Raw genomic sequence first — 14,032 nt, forward strand, 5'->3', positions numbered from 1 at the left:
AAACCCATGACTACTACCATCTAGAAGGACAAGGGCAGCAGATAGACAAGAACACCACCACCTGAAAGCTCCCCGCCAAGTCACTCACCATCCTAACTTGGAAATATATCGCCATTCCTTCACTGTTGCTGGGTCAAAATCCTGGAATTTCCTTCCTAACAGCACTGTGGGTGTACCTATACCACACGAACTGCAGTGGTTCAAGAAGGCAGCTCATCACCAACTTCTCAAGAAGAACTAGGGATGGGCAATAAATGCTGGCCCAGCCAGTGAAGCCCACATCCTGTGAATGAATTTTTAAAAAGTCGCATTTTCACAGAATCACAGTGCAGAAGAGGCCCTTCGGCCCATCGAGTCTGCACCGACATGTGAGAAACACCTAACCTACCTACCTAATCCCATTTACCAGCACTTGGCCCATAGCCTTGAATGTTATGATGTGCCAAGTGCTCATGCAGGTACTTTTTAAAGGATGTGAGGCAACCCGCCCAGGCAGTGCATTCCAGACCATCACCACCCTCTGGGTAAAAAAGTTTTTCCTCACATCCCCCCTAAACCTCCTGCCCCTCAATGCCATCATCCCAGTTTGGACCAGCCTCCCCCATGGTTCAAGCTAAAAGCACAGCCTTGCAGCACGGGTTAGGAGAATGCCTGTTACTAAGCTGAGAGCACAGTATGTAGTCCGGTTGGCGAAGCTACCACAAATTGGTCAGGTGGTGTGGGGCGGATTTGGGTCAGGTCTCGGGCAGCCATGCAGTGCATTAAACTCTGGCCATCCAAGTGGCTGACAGCACTCTCTGGGATGTGTTAAGGAGCCCTCAGACTTAACCAAGAGAGGTTCATAGTACAACCATGTTAACCCACATGTCCCTATCTTTCATGCAGCAGGAGGAGTACAGGAGGATGGAGGCTGGTGAACTAGTTGTCTCCCTCGTGGCATGCAGAGAGCAGAGACAAAGGAGAAGAGAGTAACAGAGGTGCCTGCTGGGCAGAGGGAGTAGCAGCACCCTCAGGAAGAAGGGGCGGCTGGGACTCCTGAGCATGGCGCTGAAGAGCCACAGCAAGCCATCGTTGGACAGGGCCTATCTAGACCTAGGGTCTATAGGCATCGCCTTTTATTCCTGCAGATGACCGAGAGCCAGTGTTGCCGAAGACTGCACATGCCTAAGGAATTGGTGGGTCACATCTGCCACCTGCTGGAGGATTTGGCGCCATGGGAACATGGAGGGCATCCATTGCCAGTGGCTGTGAAAGTGACCGCGGTACTCAATTTTTACACCAGTGGCTCCTTTCAGGGTTCCACAGGTGACCTCTGTGGGATATCGCAAACCTCCACCCACAAATGCACCCATGATGTCACAAATGCCATCTTCACGAAAGCACACAACCTTGTGCATTTTGCCTGGGACCAGGAAAGCCAGGATGCAAGAGCACGGGGATTTGCCCAGATCTCAGGTTTCCCACAGGTGCCGAGTGCCATCGACTGCACTCATGTGGAGTGCAGATCTCAATAGCAACAAGTGTTCAACCATGTTAACCACAAGGGCTTCCACATTCTGAATGTTCAGCTGGTGTGTGACCACCACAAACATATCCTGCAAGTCTGCGCGCGGTTCCCATGGAGTGTCCACGACTCCTGCATGGTTCCTCGGGGTCAAGGGCTACGTGCAGAGGACGTGGCTGATGGCACCAATGCAGGGGCCTCAAACTGCAGCACAGCGAAGGTACAATGAGGCTCATGCTCCAACTCACAGCTTGGTGGAGCAAACCACTGGGAGGCTGAAAACGATGTTCTGGTGCCTGGACTGGTCTGGTGGAGCCATGCATTGTCATTGGCTACTGCTCCTTTTACAACCTGGTGCTGCAAGGGAGGAACTGGCTGACAAGGAGATGGAGTAGCTGGATGTCTCCTCAGACAAAGAGGACATTGCCAGAGATGAGGATGTGAAGGTCCTTGAAGGCAAAGTTGAGGGTGATGAGGCTATCACGCTGGCCAGGCAAGGCAGGCATGCTCAGGAGGCCTTCATTGCTGCGAGATTTGTTGAGGATGATGACACATGCAGTGAAGAGACATCATAGATCCTTATATTGCATCTTTGAACATTTGACTCCAGCCTTGCTGATGGCAGTGCACATACCCTCTGTGGTAAGGCTCCTGTCATGGAGACACCATGGAGGCCCTAACAGTCGCTCAATTCCAGGAGGATGATGATGACATGCAGTGAGGACACTCTATAGATCTTCACATTGTCTCTGTAAATGTCTGATTCATGTCTGGTCAAAGGCAGTTCGCTTCCGCTCTGTGATCAGGATCATATAATGGTGGCGCAGCCATGAAACTTTAAATGCACCTGGTCCTTTGACAGCCTTCAGCATCTGACCCCTTCTGGAGCACAGCACCACTGGTCACAGATGCTAAAGAGATGAGGGACCAGCCCCACCTCAAAGGTTCTGAGAGCACACAGAGAGAATGACTGAACTCTGTGATGCTTGCCCATGACATTCTGGTATAACAAGCACCATCCAGGTGCAGGCATCACTAATGAGTCCAATGAGTGTGAACCTGGACAATCACTTTGGTCTGAAGGTTACACACTGCGCAGGGAAGAGGCCTTGGACTGAGAAACCTGCCTTTATCTTGAGCTGGGACCCCAGTTTCACATCTGATGACATGAACAATGCTCATCATAACAAGGAGCCATAGGCAAGGAGACATTGTTGGGAATTTATTTACAATAGTGAACATTATGTACAAGTGATTAACAACCGTGCCCAGGCTATGCAACTACATTTAAACCTTGCCTACGGCCATACTAGTCTGAAAACGCCCGATCTCATCTGATCTCGAAAGCTAAGCAGACTCAGGCCTGGTTAGTACTTGGATGGGAGACCGCCTGGGAATACCAGATGCAGTAGACTTAGCTTGGCCTAAATAGCCAAGTGGTTATGGTACTGGGTTTGTAACCCCCAGATCAAGAGTTCAAATCTCACAATGGCAAACCATGAAACAATGTAACTTCATCTGAAACAGATGGAAAATGGGTTTGTACTCGAAAGAGTTACATCTTAACCTTTGTTTTAACTTGAAAGAGTTACATCTTAACTTTCCTAACCCTGTCGCTATATCTTGATGCTCCCTCGACATCCACAGTGGAGGTGGAGGCAGCCTGCTGACTGCTACGCCCTGCCTGTGATGACCTTTACGGGCATCCTCTGCAGGATGGAGACCTGGAGGAAACCAACTTGCTTACAAGATCCTGCTCTGTGGCAGTGGCATGCTCCTTGGTCTGTGGAGCTGGAGCTGCTGGGGTCACAGGAAGAGGGAATTCAGATGGGCCGAACACTGGGCCAAAAACAGCAAGACTTCAGGACAGAGAGGTTAAAACAGTGAGGCTTCAGGACAGAGAGGTTAAAACAGCCAGACTTCAGGACAGAGAGGTTAAAGCAGCAAGACTTCAGGACAGAGAGGTTAAAACAGCCAGACTTCAGGACAGAGAGGTTAAAGCAGCAAGACTTCAGGAGAGAGAGGCTAAAACAGTGAGACTTCAGGAGAGCAAGGGTCCATATTCTATTTAGCTAAGATATGCCTGGGGAACTCAGTCCCATGATTTGTACATCCTGCACTATGTGGGAAATCCTAGACACTCCTGGTGGTCTGGATGACCATGCGTGCAGGAGGTACCTCCAACTGGAGCAACTCAAGCTCCGGGTTTTGGAGCTTGAGTGGCAGCTGGGGCACTATGGTATATTCACAAGGCTCAGAGGTTTGAGGATAGCACGTTTCAGGATGTGGTCACCTCGCAGCTTAAGGAAGTGCAAGCAGAGACAGAGTGGGTGACCGCCAGACAGAAGAAGGGGACCAGGAATTCCCCTGAATGCATCTTGCTCACAAACCGTTTTTTGGCCTTGGAAGACGGTGAGAGTGATAGTTCCTCTGTGGAGGCCAAACAGAGGGAAGGCCATGGCATTGTGGGTGATCCAGCTGTTCAGCGGGGGAGGAAGAAGTGTAGAAGGGCAACAGTGGTAGGGGATTCATTAGTGAGGGGAGTAGACAGGTGCTTCTTCGGAAGTAGACGTGACTCCAGGATGGTATGTTGCCTCCTGGGCGTCAGAGTCAAGGATGTCACGGAACGGTTGCAGGGCATTCTGAAGGGGGAGGGTGAACAGTCAGAGGTCATGGTCCATGTTGGGACCAATGACACAGGAAGAAAGAGAAATGAGGTCCTGCAAGCAGACTTTAGGGAGTTAGGTAGAAAATTGAAAAGCAGGACTTAAATGGTAGTAATCTCCGGATTACTGCCAGTGCCACGCAGTCGTGACTATAGAAACAGAAGGATAGAGCAGGTGAATGCGTGGTTGGAGAGATGGTGCAGGAGGGAGAGCTTTAGATTCCTGGGGCATTGGGACCATTTCTGGGGAAGGTGGGACCTGTACAAGTTGGATGGGTTACATCTGAATAGGAATGGGACCAATATCCTCATGGGGAGATTTGCTAAAGTTGTTGAGGCAGATTTAAACTAAATTGGCAGGGGGAACAAGATCCTGAAAAGTAGTTCAGAGGGGAGAGAAGCTGAGATAGAACTGGAAGTTAAAACACTAGTAAGTGAGTCTGGCAGGCAGAGGAAGCATAGGCCTGATAAGAAAGAAGTGAGTTTAGCAAGGCTAAATGGAATATATTTTAATGCAAGGAGCCTGAAGAATAAGACAGATGAGTTGAGGGCACAGATAGGCAGGTGTGAGTATGAGATCACAGCTATGACCAAGACTTGGCTAAAAGGGCAGGATTGGCAGCTCACATTCCTGCTTATAGGGTATTCAGACGAGATAGAGAGGGGTATACAAGAGGAGGAGGAGTCACATATTGATCAAGGAATCAATTATAGCAGTGAAGAGGGATGATATCTTGGAAGGAACATCAAATGAGGCCATATGGGTAGAAGTAAAAGCACAAAAGTGGCAAACACGCTGTTGGTGTGTACTGTAGGCCCCCAAACAGTCAGGGAGAGAAAGAGGACCAAATATGTAATCAAATTTCAGAGAAGTGTAAGAATAATAGGGCAGTAATAGTAGAGGATTTTAACTACCCAAATGTTAACTAGGATAGTTTTAGTGTGCAACGTAGGGAGGGAGCAAAATTCTTAAGTTACATCCAGGAGAATTTTTTTAGCCAGTACGTAGAATTCCCAATAAAAGAGGGGGAATTTCTGGACCTAATATTCAGAAATGAGCTTGGAAGGCCTTGGAAGGATGAGGTGGAAGGGGAGCATTTTGGAGGTAGTGAGCATAACTCAGATAGGTTTAGGATAGTTATGGAAAAGAATAAGGTTGGGCCGGGAATAAAAGTTCTAAACTGGGGAAAGGCTAATTTTACTAAGATGAGATATGATTTGGCCCAAGTGAACTGGGAGCAGCTACTTGCAGATAAAACTGTCAGAACACTGGGAGACACTCAAGGAGGAAATAGCAAGAGTACATGGCAAATATGTTCCCGTAAAGACAAAGTAAGGGACCAAGTCCGTAAAACCCTTGATGTCAAGGGACATAAAGGTTAGGATTAAGGAAAAAAGAGAAGCTTATGGCAGATACCGAGGGCTCAGTATGGCAGAGTCCCTAGAGGAGTATAAAACGTGCAGAGGGGAACTTAAAAAGGAAATTAGGAAAGCTAAGAGAATGCATGAGAAAGCATTGGTGGGTAGAATAAAGGAAAACCCAAAGGGGTTTTTTAAATATATAAAGAGCAAGAGAATAAATAGGGAAAGAGTAGGGCCAATTAGGGTCCATAGAGGTAATTTATGTGTGGACCTGGAAGATGTGGGTGTGGTCCTCAATGAATACTTTGCATTAGTCTTCACACTGGAAAAGGACGGTGCAGGTATAAACATCAGGGTGGAGGACTGTGAAGGATTAAGGGAAATTAACATAGACAGGGAGAAGGTACTAGCGGATTTAGTGGCCTTAAAATTAGATAAAGCTGCAGGCCTGGATGAGATGTATCCCAGGCTGTTGAGGGAGGCAAGGGAACAGGTATCAGGAGCCCTGGCAGTAATATTCAAACCCTCTCTGGCCACAGGTGAGGTGCTAGAAGACTGAAGGACTGCTAACGTTGTCCCATTATTAAAAATGGGAGGAAGGGATAGACTAGGAAATTACAGGCCAGTCAGTCTAACCTCGGTAGTGGGCAAGTTATTAGAAAGAACTCTGAGGGACAGAATATATCAGCACTTGGAGAGACACGGATTAATCAGGGATAGTCAACTTGGATTTGTTAAGGGAAGGTCATGTTTGACAAATTTGATCGAATTTTTGAAAGAGGTAACCAGGAGTGTTGATGAGGGTAATGCATTTGATATGGTCTACGTAGATTTTAGCAAGGCTTTTGATAAGGTCCTTCATTGCAGACTGGTCAAGAAAGTAACAGCCCATGGGATCCAAGGCAAAGTGGCACACTGGATCCAAAGTTGGCTGAGAGGCAGGAAGCAGAGGGTGATGGTAGAGGAATGTTTCTGTGACTGGAAGTCTGTTTCCAGTGGAGTTCTGCAGCGCTCGGTGCTGAGGCCCTTGCTGTTTGTGGTATACATAAATGATTTGAACTTAAATATTAGGGGTATGATCATGAAGTTCGTGAATGACATGAAAATTGGTAGGGTGGTAAATAGTAGGAGGATAGCCATAACCTGCAGGAGGCTATCAATGGACTGGTCAGCTGAGCAGAGCAGTGGCAAATGGAATTCAACCTGGAAAAGGGGAGGGCTAACAAGGCAAGGGATTACACTATGAATGGTAGGACTTTGGAAAGTACTGAAGATCAGAGGGACCTTGGTGTGCATATCCACAGATCCCTGAAGGTAGCAGGGCAGGTAGGTAAAGTGGTTAAGTAGGCATATGGGATACTTGCCTTTATTAGCCGAGGCATAGAATACAAAAGGAGGGAGGTTATGCTGGAACTGTATAAAACGCTGGTTAGGTCACAACTGGAGTACTGCATGCAGTTCTGGTCACCAAATTATAGGAAGGGTGTGGTTGCACTGGAGAGGGTGCAGAGGAGATTTACCAGGATGTTTCCTGGGCTGGAGGGTCTGAGCTATGACGAAAGATTGGATAGGCTGGGGTTGTTTTCCTTGGAGCAGCGAAGGTTGAGATGGGACCTAATAGAGGTGTATAAGATTATGAGAGACATAGATAAGGTGGATAGGGAGGCACTTTTTCCATTAGTAGAGGAGTCAATAACCAGGGGGCATGGATTTAAGGTAAGAGGTAGAAGGCTAAAAGGGGAGTTGAGGAGAATTTTTTTCACCCAGAGGGTGCTGGGAGTCTGAAACTCACTGCCTGAAAGGGTGGTTGAGTCAGAAACTCTTGTAACATTTAAGAAGTATTTAGATATTCACTTGCGTTGCCATAGCCTCCAGGGCTATGGGCCAAGCACTGGAAAATGGGATTAGTATAGTCAGGTCTTTGTTGACTGGTGCAGATATGATGGGCCAATGGCCTCCTTCTGCGCTGTAAATGTCTATGAATCTATGAGTCTACTCCCAGAGTCACCTGGTTGGATGGTCCTGGGGTGTGCACCTGCTGACCTTCCTCCCTATGGGTGCCCAAGGGCCCATGGCTGACTCCTTGAGGAGAAGGGATAGCTGTTTTGAGATCAAGCTACCTGCACCCCTCTCGTATCGGCACTGCACAGGCCATTTATGACATCAGCGATGGAGTTCAGCAGCACAGCAATGCAGGACCGATGTTCTGGACCAAGATTTCCATGACGGTCACCATCCTACCAGTGTTGATCTTGGTGCATTGGCATGTGGTGTAATCACCTCAGCCTGAAGGCGGACTGACTCTTCCATTGTGCCTTTCAATCTGTGGAATGCAGAAGGCACCCTTCCTGATGTTCCCAAGTTGCAGCTCCAGCAACTGAGGTATGACCGAGTCCAGAGGCTTGTAATCTGACTCGGACTCAGCTGATGTCTAGTCTCCAGCAGTCCTCCGAGTGCCGGACACCTGGGAAGTCCCTGCCACCACCTGCTGTGGATCAGACAATGCGGTGTGCTCACCAGATTGTGAGCCTGAAGCTACTTTAGAACTAGGTCCCACCGAGGTGTGTGTCGCTGCACTGACGGAGGGTGTGGGTGAGTGATGTGACAAGTGTTCAATAAGGATGCCTTCAGATTCTTCTTCCAAAGTATCTTCGGGGTTTCATTGGAGGCGTTGGGTCATGGACTCTGTCGGTTATTTGGCAGATGTGCCTGTGGAAGTAAGTGGAGATAATTAGTGCATGGCAGTGGCTGTGAAACAGGACACATCACTCACAGCATGGTTGTCTGATGGATGTTGCACTTCTGAATCCTCACTTGGTTGAGCACTGCTGACCTCATTGTCAGCATAGGAATGGTCCAGATCTTTACTGACCAGCTGGATGACTCAATTTTCAAAGCCTGTAAGAACCTTGATGTCAGGCATTCCTCCACCAGTCTGCAACCTCTCCCTTTTGTTTTGTGCCAGCTTGTCCTGCATGAATACACATGGAGAGTGTGTAAGCAGGACACCTGCCAGGCCAGATGATAAGTATGCCTGGCATGTGTGGGTGGTGAGTGGTCCCATGGACAAGATAAGGACAATGAAGATGTGTGTGAGAGAGTGAATGGTGATGTCCCTTGAATTGGCAGTGAGTGAGATTCCTGTGGATATATGATGGGTCTGTGAGTGTGTGAGCTGAGAGCGTTGAGAAGAGTGACTTACCCTGGTGGAATGGAGGAGGTCATTCATCCTCTTGTGGCATTGAGTGGCTGTCCATTTTTGCAGGGCGTTGGCACTGACCACTGCTGCCATCTCCTTCCAAGCTGGATTGGTAATGGTGCTGCCCCTTCTGCGGCCAGAGTGGGGATAGAGGACATCACAGCGGGCCTCCACAGTGCCCAAAAGGCACTTGAGAGACACGTCACTGAACCTGGGATGGTGGGGTGCTGCAGTCTTCTTGCCTTTCAGGGCCATGTCTTCTTTGCAGCAGCCCTTGGAGGAAGCACTGAGAGATGTGTGCATGGCTGCATTTTAAATATGAGGAAGCGGCGAGGTGACGGCATGGCAGGTGAATGCGAGCCCGCCCACCATCAAAACAGCCTGTTTCCCGGGAATGCATGATCAATGAAGTGGGATTGGGACGATATGGCGTGTAAAACCGTCACTGCGGCCAGCAGATAAAATGTTCTTTTTCCCGCCCACTACCACACTTAGTGCAAATCTGAGATGATTCTGCCCATCGTTGTATTACATTAATTGCCCAGATCTGACTCAAAAAACTGTAGTGACATGGGAACAGACCCCTCTCAACTGCAAGAGGCACTCAGCCCAGAGTTAGCTTGCCTGAATTTGTAACGCACTTGTTTCTTATTCATAAATTTAAGCATATAACAAATGCTAAATTCTTCTAATGTACTGAAGGCATGCTGCATTGCTGAAGGCCGTACTTTTTAGATGATACATTAAATCAGGGTCTCTCTTGTAGTTTAACTCAATGTTAAAGATGGCATGGCATTTGAAGGATATGATAGCTGAGCAGAAATTTATGCATTGGTGGATGGACTTGAACTTGGAATGGTGTCACAGGATATGGTAAGTCAAGAAGTTGTGCAGGTTGGTCCAGCATATAGCTAAAGAAAGATTAATGGTTGCAGATAGAACATAATCATGGATTATAGAAGCTGGAGGAGGTAGAAGATGAAGAGGGAGCAAAGAGGGGTTGGAAATTTGATGGAGTGTGAGGTCTTGACCAGTAGCCATGGTGCGTACACAAGTGGACACAGAGGAAGAAAGCATTTTACATGAACAAGTTGCTGGAGAGAGCTGAAAGTGCCCAAGGAAGTGCTTTCAGTATAGGAAATAAAGAACTTACATTTATAAAGTCTTGAGAAGTAGTGGTTGAAATCAGGAGTTAATCTTATAGTCTGAAATCCAGGCCTGTCTGGGGTTTTAGCGATCATGGGCCAGGACTCATTTGATGGTTGGAAAACTTGACTGACAGCATACAGCTCTCCATAAAAATAACTTTCTTTTCCCTTTTTTTATTTTCTGTCTTGCCTTTTTTCTTACTCCATTCTTTAAGATTTTACATACAAACATATGAACAAGGAGCAGGAGTAGGCTATTCAGCTCCTCAAGCCTGCTCTGCCATTTAATAAGATCATGGCTGATCTGATAGTAACCTAAAATCTGCATCCCACCTATCACCAATAACCTATCACCCCCTTGCTTACAAAAAGTCTATCCACCCCTACCTTAAAAATATTCAAAGACTCTGCTTCCACCACCTTTTCAGGAAGAGAGTTCCAAAGACTCATGACCTTCTGAGAGAGAAAAATTCACCTCATCGCTCCTTATGTTTAACTTCCTTTCTCCTCTCAACTTTCTCTCCTGTTCCCAATTTGCTGTTACTCTTTTCCTCAGTCTGATTTTGTGCCAACAACCATTTGTTGCAGAGGGGAGGATCTGTGCCATTGTGGAGGAGGAGATGGGAAATTTAGTGTCTTGCAAAAGGAGGAGGAACAGGCCATCAATACACCAAATTAAATCAAATCTATTGCAGAAGCAGATCCTGACCAAAATGTTGTTAATTTCCTTTTATTTGCTTTCTTTTAGCTCATCTGATTGTCTTTATTTTTTATTTTGAAATGCGGCAAAAAAACAGGTGAAAAGCTGATTTGACATCAGATTACGTATGTAGCATTTAGTTTATTGTAGCATTTAGTTTCATTGCCTGGTAAAATATAGGGGCCTCAAGCCAAATTGTTGTTTGCAAGGTAAATGCTGCCCTAGCTCAAGGTTCATCGATGTACAAAGCTTTAGTTTTCAATTTTTCTCTTCTGCTGTGAGCTTCCTGTTGTGCATATAAAGAGAAGACTTTAATGAGTGTATGTTTTCTAAAGGCTATCAGTTAAAGGCAGCATGCCAAAGGTTACAAAGTCCGAAAAAGGGTGTATCCACATTCAATGAAAGGTTTGCAGTTAAGGAGTGACTAAAGATAAGAAAACATTTGGTATGAGCAAGCAGCTGCTTAAGGTAGAAGTGTATGCATCTTACCTTCTTAGTTCCCATGTTATGCAATATTGTTAATGGTTCCCTCTCTTCAGCTGTTGTCCCTCTCTCCTTTAAATCTGCCATCATCACCCGTCTCCTCAAAATACCAACCCTTGAGCCATCTCCAACCTCCCTTTTCTTGCCAAAGCCCTTGAATATGCCTCCCAAATCCATTCCTATCTTTCCAGTAGCTCCATGTTTGAATCCCTGCAGGTTTTCACCTCTGCCACAGTACCGGAACATCTCTTATGAAAACCATAAATGACATCCTACGCGACTGTGACAAAGGTAAATTTTCCCTCCTATTCCTTCTCCGCCTGTGTGCAGCCTTTGACATGTTTGACAGACTACTCTCTGCAACATCTCTCAAATGTTGTCCAGCTGGGTGGACTGCTCTCACTATCCAATCACAGCAAAAGCATCACTTGCAATGGCTTCTCTTCTTTTTCCCGCACTCTTACTTCTGGTGTCCCATAAGCATCTATCCTTGGCTCCCGCTATTTCTCATCACATGCTGCATCTCGGCAGTATTATCCAAAACAATCAGGTTCCATGTGCACATTGACAACACTCAACTCAATTTAAGCATCATCCAAAAGCACAGCATAAGTTTTCACCTGTACGTTGATGACACCCCGCTCTACCGTACCATCACCTCGTTCAATTCCTCCACTGTTGCTAAATTATCAGACTGCTTTTCTGACATCCAGGACTGGATGAGCAGATATTTCCTCCAATTAACTTTTGGAAAGACTGAAGCTATTGTTTTCGTTGTCTGCTCCAAACTCCGTTCCCTAGCTATCACCTCCATTCCCCCACCCCCCCCACCAGCAACAGTCTGAGCTTAAGCACTATTATCCACAACCTTGGTGTCACATTTGACCCTGAGATGAGCTTCCAATTTAATATCCATGCCATCACTAAGACCACCTACCTCAACCCTGACTTTGCCCCATCTCAGCTCATCTGTTGCTGAAGCCCTCATTCATACCTTTGTTACCTCTAGACTTGAGTATTCGAACAGACTCTTGACTCTTGGCTGGTGTCCCACATTGTACCTTCTGTAAACTTAAGGTCATCCAAAATTCTGCTGACTGTGCCATAACCTTAACCTGCACCATGTCCCATTCCCCTATTACCCCTGTGCTTGCTGACTTGCGTTCCTGGTCAAAGAAGGCCTTGATTTAAAAATTCTCATCCTCATTTTTAAATTCTTCACGGCTTCACCCCTCTCTATCTTTGTAATCTCCTCCAGCCTCAGATCCCTCTGAGATATCTGCGCTTCCACAATTGGTGGCCGCACCTTCAATTGCCTAGGCCTTAAGCTCTGGAATGATCTCCCTAATCCTCTCCACCTCTCACAGTATCACAGAATTCTACCTTGCAGAAGGAGGCCATCTGGCCCATTGTACCTGCACCGATTCTCCAAATGAGCAATTCACTTAGTGCCATTCCTCCACCTTCTCCCCATAACCCTGAGCATTCTTCCTCTTCAGATACTTTTAACTCCCTTTCCCTCACTTGTCGCCTTTAAATCACTCCTCAAAACCCATCTCTTTCACCAAGCTAGTGGTCTTCTGACCTAATATTTGGTGTCATATTTTGTTTTATAATGTTCCTGTGAAGCGCCTTTGGAGATTTATTACGTTAAAGGCACTATGTAAATGTAAGTTATTGTTGCTATTGTTTTCATTATATGGCATTGCAGCCAACTCCAAACTAAATAATTATAGAGGTGTTACAAGCTTTTGGTCTGCCATAGATATTCTCTCAGGTATTAACAAAATACGCAACCTTTCATTGTTAGTTGACCACTCATTAGTTGTCTTACTTGTTTTTAGCATTTACTTTCCATCCAACTATCTCTATCTGCAAAAACTGAACTGCATTTTACAGTTTACAGTTCTGGATGCAGGCCTGTTTCATAGTTCACTCTTCAAACCTTGATTGCCCATGTGTCCTTTGCTGCACTTTTAATTCTGGCCCCAAGCCCCAGAGGAGCAGTGTCTCACACCTTGCTCTGCAGGGGTTTGCCAGCAGCCCACTAGATCGTAACAATTAACCCTTTTCTTCTAGGAGTATGCCCTCGATTGACATCTCATGACATACTCATGTGAAATGAATTATGTTTGGCACAATGGCTGTGTATGTTTATTTGGCTACCAAATTGCTTAATATCCCTTGCCATCCTAGTTAATGGACCTGGACTGAGACAATAAATCCTCATTGTATCAATCTGAAATAGCTGTGAGTACAGTCATAACATTCCCCCAACCTGGCTTGGCTTGCTTTCATATGCATTCTCCAATGCCTGCAACCCAAAGTATTTCTTTTTAAACCTGTATAAATTCATTTTGTTTGCAAACATAACCATTAAACATAAATTGCCATTAAAATGGTGAGAGCTTGGCAAGAGGGCCCATAAATTGTCAAGCAGGGCCATAAATGTGGCAAGTGTTTGGCGAAAGGTCCCAAAAAGTGGCGAAAGCTCAGTGAGAGGGCCCATAAAAACGGCAAGAGCTCGGTGAGAGGGGCCATAACAGTGGTGAGTCTTTGTCGAGAGGGGCTATAAAAGTGCCAAGAGTTCAGCAAAAGGGGCCATAAAAGCGGTGACAGTCCGGTGAGAGGGGCCAAAAATGAAGTGAGAGTTCGGAGAGAGGGGACATAAATGTGACTAGAGACCGGTGAGAGGGGCCATAAAAGTGGCAAGAGTTTGATGAGAGGGGCTAGCAGCTGCTGCCGCTGCTATTTCTGCTTGTGGGCAGTCAGAGTCATGTTCAGAAACTAAAATCGTGGTGTGACATCACAGGAACAATTGGCTGATGGGCATTGGTGCTTAGGGACTGAGTCCAAACAACTGGCAGTTTAAAAACGATAAAGATATTAAGTATGAAGAATACGTAATAGTAAGTAGATGGTGATTATTGTCTTATTTTTAAGTAAGGTTTATTACCACTAGTAAGGTGTG

The 14,032-nt window shown here is 46.3% G+C and overlaps 1 protein-coding gene and 1 non-coding gene across 4 annotated transcripts in view; both read left to right on the plus strand.

Annotated features, from left to right (window-relative positions):
* stard13b (StAR-related lipid transfer (START) domain containing 13b) overlaps positions 1-14,032 on the plus strand; it is a 581,811-nt gene that overhangs the window by 82,105 nt on the left and 485,674 nt on the right. The window lies entirely within an intron of this gene.
* LOC121284528 lies at positions 2,801-2,919 on the plus strand. Its single transcript, XR_005944498.1, has one exon. It is a non-coding gene; the product is annotated as a 5S ribosomal RNA (ribosomal RNA).

This window comes from Carcharodon carcharias, chromosome 11, assembly GCF_017639515.1.
Source record: "Carcharodon carcharias isolate sCarCar2 chromosome 11, sCarCar2.pri, whole genome shotgun sequence".
NCBI classification, from domain to species: Eukaryota; Metazoa; Chordata; class Chondrichthyes; order Lamniformes; family Lamnidae; genus Carcharodon; species Carcharodon carcharias.